The following is a 27946-nucleotide window of genomic DNA, read 5'->3' as shown; positions in this document are numbered from 1 at the left end:
GCAGTGATGTCAGCAGTGACAAGAACGTCTACATCATGATTAGGTATTTTGATCAAGATTCAAGACTTGTGAAAAAACAATCTTTTGGCAAAGCCTGACTAAAAGGGCTGCATCACTTAATTAGTTTTCATCGACTCCCACGTCCTCAGACATGACAGAATTTTTCTCTGACTCAGCACTTCCAGGGATCAGCAAGCACATTTATGACTAAAAAGCATTGGCCAGTCTATATAGCCTCCCCTGTGTGTCACTTCTGTACATTTGATAAACAAGAATGATGTCAAGAACATTCTCTAATAGGTGGGGACATGTTGATTAACAACTTTATCATACCAATATAAATTGAGGAAAGGAACACTGTCAGTAAAAATACAATACTGTTCCTCCTTCTGCCATCATCATCAGTGGGAGATGAAAGAAAAATGTGAAAATTACTAAACTTTCATTCCAGCGAAGGCAGCACCATTTAATCTCTTAACACCCATTCGAGCTGAACAACAAGAAAGTCTGCATATTACTGCATTGAATCTTCATCCTCTGTTCAGACTGACCATTACCTTGAGACTACATATTTCTCCGTATGCTGTAACCTCTAGCAAAGAATGGAGTAGCAAGATGTCACTTCAGCATTCTCATTGCTGCTCCTGTCTGCCAAAAATACACAGTAACTGTTTCACATATTGCCCTATCTGCCAGAAACCCCAGTCACAAATGAAACTCCACTGCATTTTCCATGACTTAGGGAAACATGCACAGTATGAAGGACAGACAAAACATAGCTGAGAAAAAGAGACAGAAAGTAAGGATTAAAAAGCCAATTGGGGAAGAAAATAAGATAAACACACACTTATGAGAAAGGTGAAAACGTTGTGGGGTTTTTTTCAAATTTTTTTTAATTAAAAAAAATCACCTAGTTCCACTCCCATGCCATGAGCAGAGATACTTTCCGCTAGACCACGTTGCTCCAAGCCCTGTCCAGCCTGGCCTTGAACACTGCCAGGGATGGGGCAGCCACAGTTTCTCTGGGCAACCTGTGCCAGAGCATCATCACCCTCACAGTGAAGAACTTCTTCCTAATAACTAATCTAAACCTACCCTATCAGCCACCTGCCATTTAGAACCTCAGATATCATAGGAGAAAAAGAACACCCATAATGTGTGACACTGGAGAGTTAATTTAGACCCAACGCAGAAGTAGTATTTTAGATGCAGGAGCACAGGTACTTTTTACCATTACTCGTAACTGTTCTCTTGATGTGCAACACATTAAAAATAAATAATTTTGGAGATTAAAATACAAAAGAAATCACATGACCTGAAGCAGGTAGGACATAACATGTTTTCATAAAACAAGACACAATCAGAAATTTAGGAGGAGGAAGGGAATAAATCCTGTGCAGTGTATTTGAAAGCTTATTTGGCAGGGGACTACTGAAGAACCCAAGAACAAAAACACTTCCAGAAAAAACAATCTTATATAATACTAAGATTATATTATTTACTACATATCAATACATATATTTTATAGATACATCACAAAAAAAAACCCAAGAATAAATTTAACAGTAAGAGCATTATAAAAATTGTAATTCTAATTCACTCCTGCCCAAGATAACATTATCATCTTTCAGCATAAATGTGCAACACTTTTAGGCACTAGAATATTCTGCTCACAGGGACCAATAGTTTCCATCTATCCACAAACCAAGTCACCATAATACAATGGGTTCAAACACAGGCACATACCCTTCAGCAGGCCAAACAACTACGGTTTACAGCTCTTGCTTTTTGTTTCAAGATAACTACCATAGGCTCCTGTACTGGCATCTGTCATGAAAAACAGATCAGAGTAATACTTACTTTACACCTTTAGTAATACCACATCCCCTCTTCTGTATTTCACAATGCATGCTCCTCAATTCTGTCCTTGAGAATGATACAGTCTACTGCTTTTAGGCTACTAGACAAGCAGCACATATTCAAATCTGAGTTACAAAGCCTTGTATTGTGAGATGCCATTAAAAAAATACTTAGTAAAGTAAGGCATGTAGCAGTAATACATTAGAAAAATGTATCAGGGTATGAAGAAACTGTGATAACAACAAACGCCATTTCTGCTTCAAATACTGCATCTTCCTTCCCATTTAATTGTGCTTAGTAAAATATTTTAAATTAAAAGTCTTGTAGTAAACTTCATTGGTTTACATCACTCCACCACATTTAGATTGGAACACTGTTCTTATTAAGCACAGTGAAAATTACAAGATAATGGATCACAAAGTATGTTTCCTAGTTATATGTATAGTAAAGGCAGCATTTCTTTTCTAACTAGCCAACAAAAGATGTAAAAAATAAGTTTGTTATTATGGACAGGTTTTTTTTTTTGTTTAGGCTTTTTTTCAAGTATTTGTTTAATCTCTTAAGTTTACTGCCTTCCCAAAAAAAAAAGAAACTGAAGGTGGAAGGCTTACTTTAGCACAGCAAAGAACATGGGGAAACACAGATTTTTCTGATTTTCAAAATCACAGTATGTTTACATATTACCCTTAATGTCTTCATGTTTGCAGAAGGGGGGAGTGACTACTAAAAAGTCAACTTATAACTGTAAAAAACTTAAGCTAGTGAACATAGTCTAACAAATTAAAGCAGTTACTTTAAAGTAACTTATTACACTCTGAGAGCAATAAAAGTTCAATTGATCAATGTGCAAATGATTATATTAAAAGCAATATAAAAGCCTGCATCATATACAAGCAATTGTACAATGAACACTTTCATTTTTTTAACCCTCAGCTGTCAAGACACATTACATGAGCCATATGACAGGCATACATAGTTGATTTATCATTATCACATGAGAAGTACAGGTATAAAACATGCTAACAACCCACTGGCTGGCTGAAGACTGTTCCACAGAGCTTCCTAAACATAGAACTACAGAAAGATCATTTCCCTGAGGCTGACACTATCACACAAAACTCTGGAATACAGAAGTTTCATTGCTCCCTGATATTATGCAAAATAAAGGCACTGAGAAAGCCACAAAGCAGATGTAAGACTGCTGTCAGATGACGGAGTCTCACACACTGCAGGAGCATTGAGAGGTATGCCAGAACTATATTCCCAGTAAGAGAAAAATATTTTCTCTCAAAGAGAAGGTAAGTACTGTTTTAATTTATGCCAATAGTGTCATTTATATCATAGCTCTGTAATGCCTGGTTAAGGAAAAAAAGCAGATACAAGGGATTTACATGTAGTGGGACTTGGCAATTATTGTATTATAAGCTTAGCAGCAATTTCTTCAGTTCTGTCTTTGATGGATCACTGCATATATTTAAACTGCACATTCTCCCTTACCCAAAACCTGAGGTGAGAGGGAGAAGGGTTGATTTTTTTTATTAAAATTAGCTCCTTTGTTTTCCCCTGAAAACAGATTATTAATTCTGTTCAACTTTATCCATACTTGAACTAAATACACAACTTTCTTGTCTGTAGCTCCATTCTGTCAACCTACAATATTTTCATTATTCTGAGGAAAAGCACAAAAAGAACAAAAAGAAAGGTTAACCTATAATGCTCAGGTTTCACTGTACTCACTCACACAGTTTACCACAAAGTTACTAAGATCACCTGTGTTGTGATCTCTCATACCACAATCTAACAAATGGGCAAGAAAAGACATTCTGTAATTTCCACGTATGTCAGCTTTTTAAGGCACACTTTTATGAAATCCTCAATTATCAGAACATTGTGTATTAACTGTCAAAAGAGTATAAAATAAGAAATAACAGAACAACAAAGTTATTTTTTTAAAGATCCCATTGGGTAGACTGTACTTCAATCCTCATGCATCTCATTCCAATGAAACTTAAAGACCTCTGAATTTTAGAAAACATTACTTCAAGACTGTAGCAATATCCTACTCTTCTAATCGAAACCTGCAACTCTGCATGCACTCCCAGTATCATTCTGACACAAAACACAAATTCACCAAAACATCCTAAAATGTAAAAAAAGTGACACACAGAATGGTAGCGACTAAAAGGGAGGTCATCCCATCTAATGCCCTTGCTCAAGCAGAGCCCACTACAGACAGATGTCCAGTATTATGTCAGTATAGAACAGGCAACTCTGGAGTATTTCCAAGGGCGAAGACTTCATACACATCCCTAGGCAACCTGTGTCAGCACTCACTCACTCTCATGGTGAAAAAGTGTTTCCTGATGTTCAGGGAAACCTCTTGTGTTTCAGTTTCTGCCTGTTGCCTCCTGGTACTGGGCACCTCTAAGAAGAGCCTGGCTCTGTCCTCTTTACCCTCTCTCCAGGTATTTATACACATCGGAGAGACCACCTTGAGCCTCTTCTTCTCCAGGCTGAAGATTCCCAACTCTCTCTGCCTTTCCTCACAGAAGATATGCTACAACCCCTTCAACATCTTAACAGACATTTAGTGGTTCTCTGTAGCTCCATCTCTTCCCCATAATGCAGGGCTCAGAACCTGACACAGAAATCTACACTTCTGACAAATTTCACCTCTGTCCATCAGCATGTATTTAACTGTATTTCAAACAGTAAAATGGGATAAAGAATTATGGTAACAGCTTATGAATTATGATAATTCTTAATGGAAGAAAGAATTATGATAGCAGCTAGTTCAAAGATACAACACAGATGTTTCTCCATACTACTGGAAAACATAGTTCTATTATATTAATGAAAGACTTGACAGTGTTGCAGTACCACAACAACTGACTACAAAACATCACTGTAAGTTGAAGCATAAAGCAAGCTGGCAATTTAACCTCTTACAAGTTAGAAGAAAATTGAGAATTAAGTAGGAGTGATGGATGCTGATGCCAGGAGTGACAGTGTTTTCTCTATACTGCCCCTTCTTTCCCTATGAGGCAGTGATGATGTAAATCTTGGCCACATAGAAGGAAAACAAAACAAGAAAAAAATTTACATTAAAATTAAAAAATATATGCACAGAAAATAAGTCTAAAGGAAGTAACTGGTGGCAGTCAATTTTTTTTTACTTCAAACCATTCATATGTATTAAATTAATTCTCCTAGCAATCATCCTAGTACAACAGCTTCTGATGACAACCGTAAGCGGACAGTAGCATGAATTACAGCAAGCATGAAGATTTTTTCAATAGCTACCTATTGAAAATAACTATAGCTTTGTGTTTCAGATTGTTTGCCTTCTGCTTTTCTTCTCTTTCTGGGCAAAAATAAGCTTGTGAGTTTTCAGGTTCAGAGTAAGAACACAGTTTTGTCTTGGGTTTCTGCTACGACAAAGGTTGACAAGATAACTTATGAACCTGTAGGAGAAAGTTCTCTGCCTGATGATTGAAAGAGAAAATACCATAAAGGGCACTAAAACCCAGGTGGAAGGGACCACTGCAAATCACTGTGGGGCAAGAGGCCATAAGCTAGCTGAAGTTTGAATATAGCAAGTGTTTCTTGTTACTAGAATATCCCTGTCTTTTCATTTCTTAAGGACTGGAGCTTGAGCTAAAGAATGAAACTTCCACCACTTCTCAGCACTGATTTTACTCTGCTACTAATCAAGTCCAAGGAACATCTAACCAGAGTATCAGTAGCCAAGAGAGGTAAAAAAGCTAAGCTTTTTTAAATATTGCTTGAATTATGAATGAATATCTGAACACCTTTCGAGGGGGAAAACACAAACAAAAGAACAACACTAAAGCAAATTAGTGTTAATCCATTCTGGAATACTTTCATTAACAAACTATTGTTTATTTAAAAGAAAAGATGGTAAAGATATACATTTCTTGTAAACTTAACATACTTGCTTTCAGTTTGCAAATTACCGACCCCGGGTAACCTGACCCCTGACTGCTTCTTGATGGCCCATTAAAAGTAACAAGGAAAGCAAGCCACAGGGAAGTTGAATATTAATCAGTTAGAGACCACACTCTTTAAAAGGTGTGATTTCTGTGCAACACAGTCCATTAAAGAAAAAAAGGAACTTGAATGTATTGTTAAAAAAAAAAAACCCAAACAAAACATAAAAGTTCTACAAGTCCCATAAAAATTGTCTTTAAAGTTCTGCTGTTCAAAATCAGTGAAATTTATACTGGTCTAATGGCACCTAACTTGCTAGCTGAGTAAAAAACCATATTGAAACCTGTTTTTCAGCAATGACATGACAACTTCTTTTCTAACATGAGCAGAATTATTGCCACATGCACAAACCAGTGTGATTTATGTAACAATAATGCAGCCATTTGTGCAGGCTTTTTAGTATCTGTCAAACAAGTCTGACTCTTGGTAGTCTGGTTTACAGTATGGAGGTGAATCAGTGACCTAATGCATCACTGAGATCCAATCCACAATACTTAAAAAAAAGAAGGGAAAAAACCCTTCACTCACATTAAAAAATAGCTATGACTATACTTTTTGAAACCCTATGGTTTTCATTTACATTTGACTATTTAAAATGGCAAGTCCTGCTTTTATTGATGAAACTGTGATCAGTTCTCCAAAGCTAACCATCCACACAATCCATTTCACAGAAAACCACTAAGCACACAGATTTTGGTTCCGAAAAATCCCCCACTAAAATGAAAGCTCTGGAACACTGTCTCTTATGCGCATGTATTTCATAAGGACAAGGTTTTGTTTCATACATTAATGCAAATTTTCGTTCTCTCCTGTAATACTGGAATAAAAAGATAACAAATTACCATGTCACACATTAGCAAATCTGCACTCTCAGTAAGAAATACTCATGTGTGCACATGGGAATCATTCAAAGGTATTTTCACCAACAGGAATAACTGGACTGCTTATTGTTCACAGTTATATACGTAAACATTGTTCTATTCTTGTTACTTAAAAGCGACCAACACTTCCTAATTGAAATCATACCAAATTTATTCTGAAAACATAATTTTGATCCAAAAATTAAACCTTAGTATCCGGAATCCACATTGAGTTTGTTATACCACACCACATGTAAGAAGATAACACACAAAAGCTTTTCACTACAGGTTTCCTTACATTCATGCTACTTTTGAGGTGGCAGGAAAAAAAATTCTCTTGTAAGCAGCATTATGATGGTCTTTTATTTTCCTACTGCCATAAACCAGATCCTCCCCAGGAAACACATGCCCACTTGAGAAACCCACTTCCCACTTGGCGAGGACAGTGACAACAGTGGAGATACACTTGTTGGACAGTGTGCACACACTGCGTGAGGCACCTGAGAACTGCCTGGGGCAGAGGTGAGGTAATGCTAATACTGCCTACCATTTCCTCAGCTGGCAGCTCTAAGTTGTCCATCTTCTTCAAGACTGTGATTTTCACAAAATGTAGCAGTTTATCTTTGAATATCTAGCCTAGTCTCAATTATGGCTGAAAAATAATGGCAAACATAAGTTACTGCATGGAACAGACAGGTACATGGAAAAATGGGTGAACAGACACGGTGTGGTCATAAAATTACACGTGTTGACAACACGTACTTAAAAGGGAAAGAGCCACAAAGGACCCTCCTTCATAATTAGCAGTAACCAGAAGCATTATAGAAGCAGTTGAGTTTTATCAGAAATTACTTGTTCCATTTCATAAACAGCATTTGAGTTCAATCTCTGTCTATAATAGTGTGCAAATGTAAGTCAACCTGCAATTCCAAGGCTAACGAGGCTCTGTGTCCATGACAGTAACTATTTTAGGTTTCTCAAAAATCAACATTATGTAGAATCAGTGTTCAGAAGTGTGTTTTGATTTTTAACTAATGCCATTCCATGCATCACAGGCAGCTTTTTAATTGGGATGGTACCACATCATTAAGAACCAAAATGTCAATAGCATACATGCACCCAAGCCAAACTTTTAAGTACAAAGCTTATTAGCTTTAGTATTACCCTATTCAAAACACTATCGTATTTACTGGATGTACAGCCACATATACTACTTTCCTTCTTTCTCTTAACAATTTTGTCTATAAAAGGTAGTTACATTTAAAACACTTAACCAAAAATGCTCAAACTTGGAATGTGGCTAAAATTTTTTACAGCCTACGTTCTTCTGACTGTGGCTCAGCTTAAGTAGGCTAAAACATTTGTCATAGTAAAGAAACTATCAGCCAGTGATCTGACAAATAATCTGATAAATGGTTTTTAATGGGAGAAGTGTAAGTATTATGTTTTGAAGACAAGAAAAATACCTTTAGTAATTAAAACAGTATTTGTGTTACTACTGAATCATGGAAAGAGCCCAGTCACTGACAAATTTTAGGCTGAAATTCTGCCAAACAATTTTACACGCTTAGCTCCTGTGTCACAGGTCAATGCCTGCTCAGAAACACCGGCACGCACTTAAATCTTCAGAATTAAGATGTACTGGCTTAATCTAACTGCATCTGAGTTATGATACATGCTCTACACCTAATGGCAAACTTGTGCAGTGGGGTCACCCGAGATCTATATATACCGCTTAAGTTTCCTTCTAGCAGATGCACACCCCAATTCAAGGCATATAAATGACAACTAAAAAAGCACCTTTAAGAGTCACAGAATTATTTAGGCTGGAAAAGACCCTTAAGATCACACAGTTGAACCATTAACCCAGCACTGCCACATGCACACTAAACCCAGCCTGACCATATCTCTCTGTGAAGCCTTCCTACACTCATCGGATCAACACTCCTGCGATCTTGGTGTCATCTGAAAACTGACCGAGGGTGTACTCAATCCCCTCATGCAGATCATCAATAAATACATACAGCAGAACTGACTGAGCCCTAGGGACCACCAGTTATATCTGACCAGTTGCCAACGGGAATGGGATTTAACTTCATTCACCAAAGTATACCAGACCAAGCCATGAGCAACGAGTTTCTCCAGCAGAATGCTGTGGGAAATGCTGCTGAAGACCTTACTGAAATCCAGGTAAACAACATCCACAAGTTTCCCTCATTCACAAAGCAGGTCACCCTGTTATGGAAGGCAATCAGGTTAGTCAAGCAGGACATGCCTTTCATAAACCTGTGCTGACTGGGTCTGATCACCTGGGTGTCCTGTACATGCTGCATGATGACACTCAGGTGCTCTGCAACCAGCACCAAGGTCAGACTGACAGGCATGTAGGTCCCTGGATACACTTTCCAGACGTTCTTACAAATGGGCATCATATTTGCTAGCCTCTAGTCAACTGAGACCTCTCCAGTTAGCCAGGAGTGCTGATAAATCATAGAATCATAGAATAGTTAGGGTTGGAAAGGAACTTAAGATCATCTAGTTCCAACCCTGCTGCCATGGGCAGGAACACCTCACACTAAACCATGTCACCCAAGGCTTCATCCAACCTGGCCTTGAACACCGCCAGGGATGGAGCATTCACTACCTCCCTGGGCAACCCATTCCAGTGCCTCACCACCCTAACAGTAAAGAATTTCTTCCTTATGTCCAGTCTAAACCTCCCCTGTTTAAGTTTTAACCCGTTACCCTTGTTCTGTCACTACAGTCCCTAATGAATAGTCCCTCACCAGCATCCCTATAGGCCCCCTTCAGATACTGGAAGGCTGCTATGAGGTCTCCATGCAGCCTTCTCTTCTCCAGGCTGAACAGCCCCAACTTTCTCAGCCTGTCTTCATACAGGAGGTGCTCCAGTCCCCTGATCATCCTCGTGGCCTCCTCTGGACTTGTTCCAACAGTTCCATGTCCTTTTTATGTTGAGGACACCAGAACTGCACACAATACCCCACGTGAGGACTCAAGACAGCAGAGTAGAGGGGCAGGATCACCTTCAACCTGCTGATTGAAAGTGGCTCAGTGAGCCCTGCTGACAGTTCCTGCAGTACTTCTGGGTGGACGACACTCTGCCCTGTAGACTACTGTATGGTGGAGCAGGTCACTAACTATCTTCCCTTGGACTACGGGGGCTTCATTCTGCTGCCTGTCCCTATCTTCCAGCTCAGGGGGCTGGATACTATTAAAGACTGAGGTAACGAAGGCATTAAGTACCTCAGCCTTTACAACTGTGTCTCCCCCCACATCCAGTAAAAGATGGAGACTGCCCTTAGCTTTCCTTTTGTTACTAATTTATTTATACAAACATTTTTAATCGTCTTTTACAGGAGTAGCCAGATTAAAGGCTTTGGCCCTTCTAATTTTCTCCCCGCACAAACTCACAGCATCCTTGTAATCCTCCCGAGTTACCTGCCCCTTCTCCCAGAGGTCATAAACTCTTTTATTTTTTTTTTTCCTGAGTTCCAGCTAAAGCTCTCTGTTCCTCTGTTCAGCCAGGATGGACATCTTCCCTGCTGGTTCATCTTTGAGCACATGGGGACAGCCTGCTCCTGCACTTCCTGGACTACTCTGTCTTTCAGGAGTGCTTCCCAAAGGACTCTGTCAACCAGTCTCCTCAACAGGCCAAAGCCTGCCCTCTACAAGTACAACCCAGCAATTCTGCTGACTGCCCATCCTTAGTTCTGCAAGAATTGAGAACTATCTATTACTCACAATTGCTATGCCCAAGATGGCCTCCAACCACCACATCACCCACAAGTCTTTCTCTGTTCATGAACAGGTCCAGCAGGAGCCTTCCCTAGTTTATCTCCTTTATTGAAAAACAATTTGGGAATAAATGCATACCCTCTCATTGTATCAAGGAGCAATGTCATAGCAAGTATAATTCCGAGGTATACTTCTTTTAAAAGCTGCATTTCACAGAACAATTACCCCAAAAACATGCTCTGTTTGTTATTACTACCATCGTTCACAATGACAGCATTGATAGGTTACCTGCCACACTCAAAAAAAAAGACAACACAGAGAAACATGTTTACACTAGTTTCTGACGTGTTCTAATGTTCTCATTTCACAGATGAACCAGAAGGAAAACAGGCTGAGAACTGTATAGAGCAGGTGGCCTCTTTTAGCCTTTTCTTAAGAACAAGTTAGAACAGGCATCCTCTAACCCAGATTCAGACTATGCCTCAGCTACAGTAAGCCCCATGGGACATGAGTACTTTCAACATTTTTATTTATTACTCCAGCCAAACACAGTAGCTCAAATTTAACTCCAACTTGCTAGCAATGTTGCGTAAAGTCTTTAGGATAAAACATTTTTCATTTCCATTTAATATAATGCTATCAGCATGCTCTTCGAGTTGACACCTATAGTGATTTGTCTTTTGGGGATTTTTAGACCTACAGGAAATTGCTTCTCCTCACCTAACAGGTTTGTTGTTTACTACACTGCTATCACAATGTTTTCCCAATTAAAATAACCTGTATTGGCTGAGTAACTAACCTATATCATAGAATAGTAAGGGTTGGAAAGGACCTTAAGATCAGCAAGTTCCAACCCCCCCTGCCACGGGCAGGGACACCTCACACTAAACCATGTCACCCAAGGCTTCATCCAACCTGGCCTTGAACACTGCCACGGATGGAGCATTCACAGCTTCCTTGGGCAACCCATTCCAGTGCCTCACCACCCTAACAGTAGCGAACTTCTTCCTTATATCCATTCTAAACTCCCTTTGTGTAAGTTTGAACCCATTACCCCTTGTCCTGTCACTACAGTCCCTAATGAAGAGTCCCTCCCCAGCATCCTTATAGGACCCTTCAGATCCTAGAAGGCTGCTATGAGGTCTCCACACAGCCTTCTCTTCTCCAGGCTGAACAGCCCCAACTTTCTCAGCCTGTTTCATACAGGATGTGCTCCAGCCCCTGATCATCCTCGTGGTCCTCCTCTGGAATATGTACAATTTATGATGTTTTTACTGGTAGTTTCACATTATTCCCATTTCTAAAATTTTGTTCAGTGTTGAAGACCTTTTCAGAAAGTTCATAAAAGGTCACATAAAAATGTATTTAACACACATACAAGACATAAAGCCTTATTTTAAGAGTGCTTCTTATATATAAAAAACCCTCCGTTTTAAACCTAAATCCTAACAACATGCTGCAAAATCTTAATGAAAATTCTCTTGTAAAAAAATCATTCCAGCACTTCTGACATTGTTTCAGATGAGACTTCAATTCTTGTTAGGAAAATTCAGGATTCCAAATCTACAGAAGAACTGGATTTCCTTGTTATTTTTCTAGTACATGCTTTAATTTCTACCTCTAATATGTAAATTGTTACACCATAGCTATGATATGCATTATCCACACTGAAAATGTTGTATTTTGTAATCCTGTGGTCCAAATATTTAAATGTGTATATGTGGCAATACACAGACACAAACACCTACACACTATCCAAAGCTTAAATGAAGACTCAGTTTCAGTTGTCAAAGAGAAATATTCAAATGTAACAGCTATTCAAATTCACCAAAACAAACAGTCTATACTTTCCAAAGTTCTCCAACACAAAACAAACAAAAGAAGAGTACAACAGAACAGTGTAGTCAGTGCTCTTAGGAATTAATAAAATTAGTCTAGGGTTAACAGTTGAGGCCTGTAGGAACCCAGTCCATGCGCAAGTGGGTTTTTTCCAAGTCAAATAAGGTCCATGCGCAAGTGGGTTTTTTCCAAGTCAAATAAGTAACAAAAAGGTAAAGTGTAAGTTGCCAGAGTAATTTAAGTATTTACTTTATCCTTCCCTATAAATCATCTGTTCCCTTGGAAAGAGAAGGAGAAACTAAGGCAGACTGTTCAGTTACTGACTGCTAGCTCTCCAATTCTGTTTTTGCTTCCATGGTAACTGATGTGGCATCAGGAAAAACAAAATAAAAAGGATCAACAACAGAGGACAGACATGCTATTTCACAATAAGAAAAAAAGCTAATACACATAAATTACAATGTTAGAGGTCCTGTGTTAGAAGTCAAAAACAAGTCTGTGAAAATAACCATAGAAGTATGCTCTGAAGCATTGAACTCTTCATTTATAGAGCTTGCACAGCATGAAAACTCTTCATCCAGCAAAATCCTTCTTCCTTCTTCCCCCTTCGTATGTAAGAATATATATACTGCCATACACATAGTTGCCACTTACTTGATCATGCACATCTGGCACCATAACAAATGAGCTTGTCCCACGATTACTTTAGAACAGAAATAGCTTCTGTTTTCTCCGGGTCTTTTTTTTTCTTGTTTCTGAGAAGCTCAGCCCTGAATTGCTGAGATTAAATCCAAAGTATTTTCAGCAAGTACTACCGAGTCACAGTTACACATGGCCACTGTCTCAACTGAGAGAAAACAGAGAGGTTGCTGATCAGACAAAACTTTAATCATGTCTCTGCCAGTAAAACACAGCAAAATTAAGGGATCCCTTTGGTCTATGCATTTGGTCTAAAGCATTTCTTCTGAATGATTTTCTCCTTTGACCCTGGAAATTCCAGACTACTTCTGGCCTACTACAGCCTTCCAGGATTCTATTTTTTCCCACCATGTTTCCAGCTAGAAACTCTAGCTTTAGAGAGGATTACATATACCAATATTTACTTAATATTAGCAACACCACAACACACAGTTCAAGGCTGTTTCTGATCCATGTAAAATATATACATCAGGGCTAAGGACTAGGTATGGAATGCACTATCTTAATCCCTCCCCTTCCAATTTTGACAATATTTTGAGATACAGACTATTTTAGAAACACATGAGGCTCATCTTATCAGCTATGGTGTTAGGAGAATATATTCAAGATGCAGAACAAAAATACCTTCTTCCCCAGAATTTCCTAGAGCTGGAGAGAAGGTAAAGAAATACTTAAATGGTGGGGGTGGGGTAAAAACTGAATTTGCAAATATCACACATTATATACCCAAAGACTAAATGTACACACACAGAGAAAGGGAAGGAAAGGGATATGGGAAAAATCTGTAAGGCTGAAATTACAGTACATAAAATTATTCTCTACTGCATTATGTTAATGGAAGAACACATATTAACAAACTTAATGCAAAAAGAGCACCGTAAGGATCCAAGAATAAAGGACAACATAATAAGTGATGACTGAAAAAACTGTGTCGAACAATCACAAACTAAAGCTGATTACTTCTCAATCTCTCACATAACTCTATATTAATTCCAGTCTTAGAAGAATGTTCATATTTTTGGCATCCTTATTATTCCACCTACATATCAAAGACGCAAAACATCAAATATTAACAAAAATTAATAGCAACTAATTCAGAAAAAAGGACCATCTACACAAGTAATAAACATTTTGAGAAAGAATAGAGGTATATATCCTTCTCTAAGAAAGCAGAAATATGAAGATTTAGTAAACTAACACTGCATTTCAATCACCACACTCAGCAGCCACTGATAAACACATCTTCTATTAATATATCTAATCATTCGAAGTGTGGTGTAATTTTGCTCTCCACAGCATCCAAACATCATTCCACAGTGCAGCCCACCAGAAAGTAAAAAGGGCTACTTTTTGCTTTATGTTAATAAACCAAATGGGTTTTGTTAGTTGCAATATTACATTTCAGTCATATCTGAGATGTAAGAAAAACTTGTTTTCTATTTACGTTACTATTCCAGACATGAATTCACAGCACTCGGTCATAGCCCAAGCTGAAGATTTCTATATACTCTCATCTCATAATGGAAAGTGTTCCAAAACTGATGATTCCTTTCAGTTTTATTTGCTTTTTATTCTACTTGACAAGGTGACCTGAATTAATACATCCTCAATATTTTCTGGTTTGTCTTTTTATTTTTCCTCCCTCAGTAATGTGTCAAACTTGTGTTGCGACTGCTGCTGAACAGATGTTTTTAACAGAACTATGCATTATGACTCCAATATCTCTACGTGATGGCAGGTAATTAATTTAGAACCCATTACAGTGTATGTTTATTTCATGCTATTCTCCCTGCTCCTCTCTGCTCCATGTGCATTACTTAAAACTCATCAGTGATTAATTTCATACAGCCACTCAGTTTCCAAGACACTTCTAGTTCAGTTTGATCTTTTATAAGCATGGTGTTTTTTTTAACAGATAAACTCAGCCTGTATCCTGTAAGCTCCTTTCAAACCACATCCTATTAAAATAAGTTAAAAAATCCCGCAACATAAACAAGCAATCAAAAAATGTGACATCACTCATAGGAAAGACAAACTACCCAACAGCAGAAATCAACACATTTCATGAATTTGAAGTACATTGTTTGCAACAGCTCAAGAGGTCTTAACTAGTATGAGGTCTTAACTTCTAATCTGTATGTGGTTGCTGCACTTTCAGAATAAAATTTATTAAGTCAAATTTTCAGTTAACCAAAATCTACAAAGCATTTGGTGAAATGTTAGTATTTCTACAAAATTGCGCATATACATGAAGTAATCTGATGCCCTTCTGCCTATAAAACAAAATATTTTAGAGTCAGTTTTGCATTCTTCTGCTCATAAACACTAACATGTATATTCAACAAACTTTTATTATACTGCAAGGTTATAGCTAATGGACTCAGGCCTAGACAGACCTGATCACCACACCAACTGCAAAAGAAACTGAAGAAACACAAAATGAAAGGTCCATTATGCCCTTTTTTCAGAGCAACAGGTTAAGTTTGCATAGTTTTGACCTGAAAAATGGGCATTAACTGATTCTGTGAATGTCTTTCACAGCTAGCAAGACAAGCAAACAACTCATAAGTACCAGTCATTTACTTGCTGTCATCCTGCATTTTTCTCCAAGCAGATCATCATCAAATTTAGAATTAAAAAATACCAATTAAAAAATGTGACAGTCATACCAGCAACTATCCCTTCTTATCAAGCCAGAGAAACCTTTCAACACAGTACTACATCATTGCATATCCAAAATGACACATGAATCTTGATTTCTCCCATTAACATTCTGAGATCATAAGTAACGTAACTAACACAGGTAACTTCTGCAAACTGTTCCTGTATTTCCATTAGGCTGGCACGAACTATTTACCCATCTAATGCTGTACTCAAACAGGGGTCACTGTGCATCTCCAGGCTGGTTAAGTCCTAACATAACAAAATGCAGCTTTTACACCTAAGCATCAAATACTGCATACCTCAAACATTCTTCTGAAACACCTCTGACAAAAAACCAAAACAAAACAAAAAAACCCCAAACATGTTTAAGGGTTTGTCACTGCTTTCCACAATCAGCAGTTCTTGCTAAATAACATATTACAACTTGCAGTGCTATTTTTGATCAGGAATACCGATTTACTATTTCTGGATCACCTTCTCTGTCATGGGTCTCCCCCAGAAGTCAGCATATGGCATTTTCCTAAAAAAATCTGAAGTGACTATTATAAAGAATCAGACTTGAAATCTTGCACTCAAATAGATCTTTAAAAATTAAGCAAAATTTTGCAGAAAACTACAGATTGAGTTACAAATCACTCAAATCATATACAGAAACAGACACTTGTAAGGGTCTGGTAAACTAAAGAGCAGGATTCTGTGTATAAATATAACATAATGAATATCAAGGTTTACACACATCACCTAACTATCATAGCACTCAAATTATCTGTATTATTGCTTATGCTGCCAGATGCAACAGGGATAACAAACACTGAAAAATGAACCCTTCTCCCAGTTCAAGTTTTATAAAATTAACAGAATACAGATCAGTTCTGTTGAGGACAACAGATTAAGTTAAACAAAAAAAAAAAAAAGAGTAACTTGGCTTTACCAACCATACTGGGAAATGCCACTTGCCTGCATTCTAAATGTCGCCTACAACATTTTACAACTGCTTACAAAGGCCTGTAGTGATAAGACAAAGGGGAACAGCTTACAAACTCACAGAGGGGAGATTTAGACTAGGCACTGAGAGTTTTTTACAGTGAAGGTGATGAGGCACTAGAACAGGTTGCCAAGAAGCTGTGGCTGACCCATTCCTGGAAATGTTCAAGGCCAGCTTGGACAGGCTTGAAGCAACCTGGTTCAGTGGAAGGTGTCTTTGCCCATAGCAGAAAGGGTGGAACTAAGATGGTCTTTAAGGTCCATACCAACCCAAACTATTCTCTCATTCTAGGAACATATAATACAGATCATTTCATAAGATGATTGCTCATTTATTTAAAGCAATTCGCAAGATACCAAAACTACAATAATTATATAAATTAAGCATTCAGAGGAAAAGAAAAAGTGACTGTCCCCCCTTCATGCCTGTTTTATTATAAAGTCTTTACACTATTAACAGATCTCTCACAATACATAATTCATTTCCATGACTGCAAAAAGACTGTAGGCTACATTTAAACGATACTCTGTATAAACCACTTATAGCAACACAATAAACTTTGCAATATGCTGTATATCCATTACATGACAATTGTTAACACTGAAAATTTATGGCAATTGCAAGAGTCAAAAGATTATAAATTTACCTCAATGATAATCAGAAACAGCTTGACACACAGAAAACATCCCTCAAAAAACACAGAAAGTATTCCAAACTCCTCTGTATCATTGTCACATACAAATTAAAAAAAAATAATAACCTAGCGTAATCTGTTCCTTTCAGTTCCTAATGCCAGAAGAAACGGAGCATTTTATAACTGATTGCGCTTAACACTAGTTTTACCCTAAAATAAGCGAGTTCCTTCTCAGGAACTTCTTTGTGCAGCCATAAAAAACTAGTCCAAAACTAACCCTGTGGACAAGGCTCAACTACAGAATACTTCCCACTCCTGATTAAAAACACCTCTTGTTCAGTGAAGACAACTTTTAACATTAAAACCTTAAGGGGGAAAATAATGCTTGAAAAGCACTCCTAGAAAACAAAACAATATAAAAAAATATAGTGCTAATACGACATTTAAACGCCAAACAATAAAGCACCTTCAGTAGCAGTTAGTCGTCATTTTAGAAATATATTCTTAGAATCACAGAATCAGCTAGGTTGGAAAAGAACTTTATTAAGTCCAACTGCTACCTCAAGACTGCCAAGATCACCATTAAACCATGTTAAATGGTTTTTCAACAATTCCAGGACAGTGACTCTATCTATTCTCTGGGAAGGCTGTTCACCCCTTAAGCTTTTTTTTTTTTTTTCTAAAATGTACTTCTCCAAAGACTCTTACATGCATTAAGTATCAAGTAAGTTATAAAAAACATTTTGGTAGCAATTGGCAAGTGAAAAAAAATTATTAAAAAACAAACAAACCCTTAACCTCCAAATCCTTATCCGATACATTCAGGGTATGACTATGACTAAATCCAAATGTTTCCTCTACTAGGATGCCAGAAAGATAAAGAGCTGACGGAATGTTTTACTTCCCCCTCCCCCCCCCCCCCAGTAATTTACACCCTTTGCCTTGTATCAAGACCCTGAATCTCAACTTTCTTCCCGTTTCTCAGGCTTTCTTTGGAACAGCAGCTTTTTAACATGGTCTATATTGCATATTGACAATATGATGAAAAAACAAATTCAATCACTGCTGTTGTCTGATGTTGTCAATGATTACTAAGCAGACTATTCCCCTTCAGTGCTGGGGTATGGAGGTGTTAGCATTTACTTCTTTAAATTCTCAGTTAAAAGGTGTTTCCCTGAAAGAGCTAAATAGGACTCTATTGTTTCTAATATTAGCTTGGGAAGGGAAAATCGAATTCTCCCTGCTTTGGAAACTCCTGTAACTGTGATAAAGCATATGTTTCTGGCATTGTAGCTGTTGTAGAGGTTGGGTCCTCAGAATATCTAACTACTGAGCTCTCTTCTGTCTCACTTCTCTCCTAAACCACACAGTTGTAGTCTCAACTATCATCTCTGATCTAGCCCCTCCATCAACACTGAAAAGTAGTGAGGTGCTTAAGGGTAACTCCAAGGATGAAAATTCATCAGATCTGCAATGGAAAAATACTGGTTTGCATTTCTTACACTTGATGTAACTACTTAGAAAAGACCACAGCTGTAGGGAGCAATAGTATCTGTTATTAAATCAACAAGTCCAGAGGAGGGCCATGAGGATGATCAAGGGACTGGAGGCACCTCCTGTATGAAGACAGGCTGAGAAAGTTGGGGCTGTTCAGCCTGGAGAAGAGAAGGCTGCATGGAGACCTCATAGCAGCCTTCCAGTATCTGAAGAGGGCCTACAGGGATGCTGGAGAGGGACTATTCATTAGGGACTGTAGTGATAGGACAAGGGGTAACGGGTTGAAACTTAAAACAGCAGGGGTTTAGACTGGATATAAGGAAGAAATTCTTTACTGTTAGGGTGGTGAGGCACTGGAATGGGTTGCCCAGGGAGGTTGTGAATGCTCCATCCCTGTCGGTGCTCAAGACCAGGTTGGATGAAGCCTTGGGTGATATGGTTTAGTATGAGGTGTCCCTGCCCATGGCAGGGGGGTTGGAACTAGATGATCTTCAGGTCCTTTCCAATCCTAACTATTCTATGATTCTATGATACAGCTTGGAGAAAAAAAAAAAAAAGCATAAACAAAACCTCACACATGTATGATTTATATTTTTAACTTGACGACTAACATAGTAAGGAACTTTCTTCAACGGCTTCCCATCTTCTGCATCCGTATATATGAAGTAAGAATTTATTTACAATTTTCCTTTTGCCAGGCTATGAGGTAGTAACTTACAACATACTGGATCAAAATATGTGTGAGAGTGGGCATTTTGGGCTCACTTTTATTCCCACTGGATGTTCAGATAGCTGATTTTCACAATAAAAAGCATAATTCTCCTTTTAGAAGTTCCAGTCACTGGCTCAAACAAAGATACAGAAAAGTTACCAAAGTAAGTGTATAAGCGAGTGGAAATGCTCACTTTATTTCTAACCTGGAAAAGCAAAACTGAAAAAGGGTATGGGAGGTGTCAACTTTAATAATACACCCTATATATATTACTAACCAATATTTCCAAGTATGTATTTTTCACATTATAATGACAGATGACTTCTCCATGTAAGAGTACAGTCATTTCTAATACATCCACTATTTTCCCGTATGATGCTGAGCAAGTCTGCGCTCACTACTATTTTAATACACCATCCTTTTGTGTAATATAATCACATGCTACACTTCAAAGTTTTCTTCCAAAAGCAATGGGCATACAATACACAAAAAAAAAACCTACAAATTTCAGCAACTATTACAAAGTAACCCTGGGTAAATCTCAAAAAGATTTCTTACTCAGAACAACAACAGCTACCAAAAGACTACAAAGATTGGTTGATACTACTTTAGGCTGCTTTACATAACCAGATTTCATTTGATGTATGCTGCTGCTCACCCTTACACTTTGTTTCTTCTAAGCCCACAGTTTATTATTTTATTCAGCATTTAGTTAAAACTAAATATTTAATACTGAAGCTGTTCTATGATGCAATTACAACTAAAATGAAAGGCCTGTGTGGCGGCAGTGACCAGATTTCAAATGCAGGTAGATCAATAAAAAAAAAAAAAAGAAACCTTAAGCACAGCCTCCATGTGTCAGTAGAATGGTTTATAATAGCTTGCAAATGACTGTGTGCTTGCTGTAACCAGCTGTTCTTAAATTATGAATATGCAACCAATTCACGTTAAAGCCAAATCCCAGCACTATTTCTACAGGGAAATCCCAGTAGTTTTTGCTTGTTCTACATGTTAGCTCTGTTAAGGATACAAATAGCAGTAAGCTTCAGAACACACAGGACCAAACTATTGGCGTTTCATGCACTCAGTCCATTAGCACAGCAGGGGTTGTCAATCTCTAGAACTTTCCTATAACAGCTCAAGCAACACAACAATGATCTCTCAGCCAAAAAGAAGGGGAAAAAAAAGCCCTCCACAGCATAGACGAAAACCCCTCTGCCAAGCTAACGCTTTTCTGCTTCAGCCAATCAGATGGTCAGCCCTGACCTGCTTGAAGGCTTGCATCAAGCTTCAAACACTTAAAAGCATCCATCATAAAAACAAAGACAGGACATTGAATTATACAGTATTAACCTCCAGGGTTTGCATACAAAGACCTTAGATTTATTTATGTCCTAGCACGTTAAGAGCATCAGTACACTGTTCTTTACACCAAACTGACTGCCAATTTGATGAACCTCTCTGCCCTCAGCAGAAGTACGGTGTCTTTGATTTATGATTGCATGCTTGTGGAAAAGTGTGAGAACAGAAAATGGGGTAAAATCCACACAATTATGTCCCTATCATGACAGATCACTGCGATAATTTTTGGCAAACTGGTTTGCTTTCATAGAAGAAAAGCCTGAGGAGGGGGTTGTGGGTTATCTTGCTGATTATATTTGGACAATGGACACCCCTGTTCTAACATAAGCTACTGATAAAATGCGATGCATTGTTTATTAAATGATCTTTCAAGGTTAAAAATACATTAATTCACTAATACAAAACGATTAATAGGATCACAATCCAAAAAAACCAGCTACATATTCAAAGTGAAGGAAAAAATACTCCCTAGAAGATTTCAAACTTTCACCTTCTTGTCCAACAGTCTCACAACTCAGATTCTAGCTCAAGAACAGCTAGACAGAGTACTCTGTGTCTTAAAATCACCATATTTAATAGATATGCTAAACAAAATCTAGCTTACACTTTCTGTAAGTTGCATGAAAACACTGGCAGAGTTCTCCATTATCAAAAAAGAAAATTCTTCATTATCCTTTCCAACAATTCGAAAGCAGAAGCAAGTTCTGTGTAAGCCTCCAAAAAGAAGACCACATTATCTGATGGTTGCTGCATTATTTCTAAACCTAATGTTTTATACTGCAAACATTATCTGAGACAAGGTTTTATACCACTGATTTCAATGAGACCATCACTAATATAAACAGTCCATCAGGTAGACAGTTTTTCAGATGGTGCCTTTACAATTTTAGTAGCTTGAATGTGAAGGTTTTGTGTGATTCCTCCTTCAGGGGCTAGAAAAATCTCTGCAATCTCTTTTTGCAAACTACCAAGGCTTAACCCATTCAGCTCTTTACAATGCCTGACCTACATCAAGTGAAAAGAGAGTCTTATGTCCTTTACACAGAGAAAACAAGACATTCGTGAGGCCCTGACTGGGCGTGAGTAGGAAGGCAATGGGAGAGATTTCACATTAATGGCAACAGGCATCATCCTGAAAGAAGGGAATGGACACTGACAAGTCCAGCACATCTTTTTATAAGTCCACACTTGCACAGACTTATATCTGAGAGCTTATCTGTCACTAGCCAAGGTTTAAAAAAGTATACTTGCTTTTATATTTGTCTTTTCTCCACCGATCTGAAAAACATTCACATAAAAAAAGAAATCTGTATTACGAATTTTGTCAAACACATAAATTAATTCTGTTAAACTAAGCAGGAAAAAAAACCCACACATAGGCTTTTCTGTGTTGCTACATTAAAAAACTGAAACAAGCATGATTTCCTCACTCACTGAAAGTGTTTCTTTCATTTGGTAATCTAACGAAATGGTAATACTCCAATAAAATAAATCACAATTTCTCCTCCCTCCCCCAGAAAGAAACAAAAAATCAAAATGTTACTGTAAAATTAGCACTTTTGTTGTTGTTATTTCCATTTAAATCTCAAAGGGACTTCTGTATCAGGCTTTTAAAACTATCTTGACTTTTTTTCTTTTTAAGGAATGGCTGAAGACCATGGCATTATATAACTGTAAATTTAGGGCAGTAAAGAGATAAAAGAGTAAGAAAGAACACAACTAATATGTGAAACCTTGTACTAATTGGATTAAAATTTTAACTTTTTTTTTTTTTTCTTAAAATCCTATGAGTAAGAAACAAAACCAACAGACAAACACTACATCTTTCTTAGCCTTTCTGCAGAGGCTGGCTGAAAACCTGGTCCCAGTTTCTTTCAACAACGATGTACATTCGACTTATCTATTTGAGTTGTATTACTCTCTGCAGAACAACAAAAGACACATTTCAGTTTTCAAGGAGACATTTACCGGGCATGCTACAAACTGAAGTCAGCAAAGGCAGCTTTTCTTTCTACCACTACCATCAACTTCTTGTTAGGCTGGTAAACGACTAAATCCCTCTGTGCATCAGTCTTTATCTGTGTAACAGCAAAACTAATATATTCTTACCTTAATAAAAGTACCAAGAAATCACACCCACACACCCCCAAGAAAATTATGCAAACCTACTGTTTTCCTTATGCAAATCTTCTGGGTACTCCACATTAAACTGGTTATGCCCTTTTCCTTTTTTTTTTTTAAAGCAGGCAAAGACTGGGGGAGTAGGATGGGAAAGGATTATTTTCTCTAATCTTACTAATACAGTATCCTTGTTTCTGTTCCTCATCAGCAAAGAGTAAGCAGCAATGAACTCCTTAAAGATGCACTTTCATTCTACCACTGCACAGAAAGAATACAATAAAAATCATTTTAAAGCAAAAACGTAATATTAGAAAAAAAATCTTTTCAAAGTGTAAACAACAGTCACACAAAGAGGACATTTCATTTCCTTCTTTGGTGTGGTGGGGAAGATCATCTGTACCTAAATTCTGAATTCTGCACAATGTTATCTTCACCACAAGATTTCAATTTCTTGGAAATATGTTGACCAACACACATTTACAACATTCTGAGCACTGGCAAAATATAGTAAACTATACAACAATCACAAAACCACTGTTGCCCTTGATACCTGTCTGTTTCTTCTGATGCATTTTACGGTCAGGAACTAGTTTATGATGTGGTATGACATAATTTGTACAGTAGTAAACCAAAATTAACCCAAAAGTTGAACCACACTTGAGAAAAACTGGCAGACTTAGGGAATCTTCACTGGACCAAATTATCTAAGTGATAAAACCACAAAGTACCACTCTTCTGTGATCCTCTATTAGAATAAGAATATCCTATTAGAATACTCTATTTATTAGAATAAGGAATAAAAAAACAAAACCCAACTTATCTGATTTTATTTAAAGACACCCATATTAGGCACTGGGGGGACTCAGGATTGGGCATCACAATGAAGTAATTTGGACTGTGGGACACTTACTGTGCCAGGATGTGTGTAGCAAACTGTATTTTTGATTATGCTAAGTCTACAGCCCAGCAGCCAAGATCTCCGAATCCCAAATATGCCATTCTAAGAATATTGCAAAATTAAAGCAGTCAAGTATTAATGCCTCCTTTCCCTAACTCGCAGAGATGAGACAGGGAACACAAACTTCCTTTTCTTTGCTGCTGTGATATTCCCCATCTTGTGTAGGAACAGAAAAGTAGCAACAAAGACATTAACAATTGCAGTTCAAGCTGGGAGTGACTGTTCTGTTTCAATTCAATGACACCACTAATGGCTTCTTAGCAGTTCCATGAAATCAGCCAGCTGTCAAGTCGATGCATCAGAAGGAACAGTTATGCACTCCCATAAGAAAAAACAACACATCAGGATGTTTTGCAAAACATCTGCTCCTTTACCCTGTAGTTCTACAATAAACATTCAAACAAAGAAAATGAGAAGGGCAACAGGACCTAAAAAGAAAGATTACCATTACTTTATTTGTATTTTCAGCATCTTCAAAGACCAAAAAAAAAATCCAGGTTGTAGCACTTTCTTTTCCTCATAAGGTCAGTATACAGATCAAATATATGTATAGTGGTCAACCACTGCTTATTCTCTCCATAACATAAAAATATTGTTAATTTATCTTTCGAAAACGCAAAGCATCTTATTACATGCAATTAATATACACCTTCATGAAAATCAACAATTTCCCACCAAAAGATACTACACATGTATTTAGTTATCCTTCCCATAAAAGTATTCAAATAATTTCACAATGTTATTGACAGCCTACATTAATCTACAGAGTGACCCTTTAAAACATTTATTTTGTGGGAACCCTGACTCGTACAGAATTCACCACACAGTGGCAAGTGGCATTTAGATTACAAAAAAAAAAGAAAAAAGAAAAAAGAAAAGGGAGAGAAGCACCAGTACCACGATTCCAGTGTATTTTCTATATCCATTAATGTCAAAACCTTATTTAGCACCATTCAAAACAGACTTTGGGTCAGTAGTGAAAAGAGAACATTGCCCAATCCTCTGAAGAAACATTTTTTACTCTCCAGAGAGTTCTATTTATGAAGAAATTAATCACAGCCTGGTATTACTACTCCACTGCTTCCAATGAGTTGGTACAATCTATGATTAAACAAATACCCCCTGCTTGGAGTGAACATAACGTTTCTTGAACATCAAAGAGATCCCTTAAATTCTAATCTTCCTCTATACACACTTTACAAAAATTACCTTGGCTACCATTTTCTTAATACCACGCAGTTTACTGATTTTGAAGCATTGTGACAAAAACATGTATGTCGTTTACTACAGGTATGAAACATCAAGTGTACTATCATTTTATGAAACTATCCTCTGCTGCTCACCATTTATAATCTGTCAAATCTTCTAGACCTTTGTTGCATATATAATTTAGAACCATCTGTTGTATGTGTTTTCAACTATTTAAACATTTTCATCTACCTAATATTCAGTAGCTAGCAAATAATTCAACCACACTTTCTGATGCATTTAGGGGAAAACAAACACACAAACAAAGCAAAAAAAACAAACCACACATCACCACCCCCCTTCATGGTAAGTATCTGACATTTCTTCCAACATAACCTTAAGGCCACTTTAGATATCTCATTCGGTACTGACTTGGATAGCCAGCGAAAAGTCTTGATGTACTAGTAGCTATTCCTATTACTTTCTATGTTAACTGTTGTCAATGTTTTTCCCAACCCTGAAGACAAAGAAAATGCAAATTAAATACAGGCAGTTTCATGTTCTCATCAGTGTGACTGTAAATATGCAGCAAGTAAGATGAGTACAGGAAAAAAGAATGGAAAAAAAGAACCTTACCTACAATAGTTGTTCCTTATCAAGTACCCCGTGTTTCCCTAAGTCGTATCATGTGAACAGAAAAACTTCTATGAGATTAAAAAAAAAAAAGTGCAATTGAGAAGTAAATTAACAGAACAGAACCTTTTATTGTTTCCTTTTCACAGCAGCTGACACAGAGCTTATAGCTAGAGGTAAAGACTTTTTTTTTAACATGTTTAGCATAGTAACTGGGTTTTGCCACCCACATTATAGTATCACTCAAACTACATGTAAGACACAAACAGGTACTTTCCAAGTGGAACCTTTAAACAGTATTGCTTAATAAGTCTGTTGCTTCCAAATACGTCCCCCAAGCCTGTCATTCAAAAATGGAACAACTGTGTTATTTCCATGTTCCTCATTCCAAACAGAAACTGTTTATTCCTCAGGGAAGATTCTGTACCGAGTGTTTCATGTACGCTTCACTTTAGATTACTACTTTCTGTAAACAAAAATAATGCGAATCTCCAGATGATTCCTTATTTTATCTAAGGATTTTGGCATGTTGTTTTAAACGGCCAAACAGTTAAGCAAGCGTTATGCACTAAATGCTGAAAGCCGGGGGGCTGGGGGAGGGGGGGGGGAGAAGAAACGCCGCTGGTGGGGGTGTAGAATAACCCAAAAGCACAATTATCTCCCTACCTTTTTCAAGACCAGACACCAGATAAGCATACTCTCAATGTTCCCTGAACGTGCAGTCTCAGCTAGGAACCTTTCTCTTTAAAGCAGTTTAAACGCGTTAGATCAGGAATTTCAGGGGAAAGCACACACGCTTGAAAAAATTCCCCTTAAACTTTACATGACGTCACTGTCTGTCCCTGTAACATTTCCTAAACTTTTGAGTCTTATCCGAAACGACTTGCAGGATTTCCCCTCATCCCCTCCTAAGAACAAGACGGACAGACTTCGGAATAAAAATTTGCCCAAGATGGCGAAAGGCTCGTTGTTTAGAGGGCAGAAAAATGGAGGATATTGTAATATACACAAAGGGATAAATTTCCACAACTCGGCCCAGGGCCGCAGCTGCTTGTTCTTCTTCACAAGGAAGCACAAAAGATGAAGGCGGAGAGCCCAGCTCCCGGCCCGCCCCGCCGCACACCGCGGAGCGACGCGCTCCTGCGCGCCCGCGCTGGGGGCCGCGGAGCCAGGAGACGCCCGTGAGTAGCCGGCACGCACTCCGCGCAGCCCCGCGGAACGCCTCACGCCGCTCCGCGCCCGCGCACTGCCGGCCGGCGAGACCGGCCGCCCTGACAGCCCCGGCCGGCGCCGGGCGAGGGGAAGGCGGCAGCTCGGCGGTGGAGCGAGAGGACAGTGGGTGTGCAGACAGGGGACAAGCCGGGCGGGAGAGCCGGCGCGGAGCACACCGCACCGCGCCACGCCACACAAAAGAGCCGCCCAAAAGGCTGCGGGCGGCCGCCGGCAGAGACGTGACCGGCGCCGCCCGGCCAAGGGACGGGCTTGCGGCCATCAGTAAAGTTTAATACCGCTTGGGACCCGCACCGTCCCGTCTGCAGACACCCCGGCCCCGGCTGCTTCCACAGGAGTCGCCTCCCCGCGGCCCCTCCGCCTCCTGCCCGCGCAGGGCCCCACCGCCCGGCCGGCGCTCGCGCCTAGGGACGCGGCCGGCCCCGCCACAACAAAGGGGCGACACGCACCGGCGGGGAAACGGTCAGCGCGGCAGACACAGCCGCGGCTGGGAAACCGGGCACGAGCGCGGCGCGGCAAAACGGCGGAACGTTTCAGGCGTTCATCCTGAGGGAAACCTCCCCCCTCCAGCCCCTTCCAGCTCCGTCCGCGGCTCGGGAGCAGCGCTCTAACTCACCTCCGCGGCTCGGGGACAGCGCTGCCCTGGCTCAGGTGGCGGCGGGCGGGGTGTGCGTGCCGGCGGCCGGCCCTCCCCGCCGCTCCGCTCGACAAGCTCCGACGCAGCTCGCGGAGGGGGCGGGGGCAGCGGCGGCGCTCGGTGCCCCGCGCCGGCCGAGCCGAGCCTATCGCTCCTCTCCTCGGGGCTGCTCGGGTTCGGCAGCTCGAGTGACGTCAGCCAGCCCGGCAGCGCACGTTTGTGCGAACGGGAGCGGGAGGCGAGGGAGTCGGTCGTCTCGCTCCAGCCCCGGTGACAAATGGCCCGTGGGCTCGGGAAGGG

The 27946-nt window shown here is 39.1% G+C and overlaps 1 protein-coding gene across 10 annotated transcripts in view; it reads right to left on the bottom strand.

The window, feature by feature from the left end:
• The window catches only part of BAZ2B (bromodomain adjacent to zinc finger domain 2B), a 134107-nt gene extending 106445 nt beyond the window's left edge, over positions 1–27662 (bottom strand). For 6 of the 10 annotated variants that reach the window (XM_031053494.2, XM_031053498.2, XM_031053495.2 and 3 more), the window contains exon 1: positions 27626–27661. The gene's annotated coding sequence lies outside the window, so the exon portion shown is untranslated. Of the gene's footprint in view, positions 1–27625 lie in introns of all 10 variants that reach the window. The other 4 variants (XM_031053496.2, XM_005153721.3, XM_031053493.2 and 1 more) reach the window with 3 other exon arrangements.
• Positions 27663–27946: the final 284 nt, after the last annotated feature.

Source organism: Melopsittacus undulatus, chromosome 4 (assembly GCF_012275295.1).
Source record: "Melopsittacus undulatus isolate bMelUnd1 chromosome 4, bMelUnd1.mat.Z, whole genome shotgun sequence".
NCBI classification, from domain to species: Eukaryota; Metazoa; Chordata; class Aves; order Psittaciformes; family Psittaculidae; genus Melopsittacus; species Melopsittacus undulatus.
This window is presented reverse-complemented; position numbering and strand designations above follow the sequence as displayed.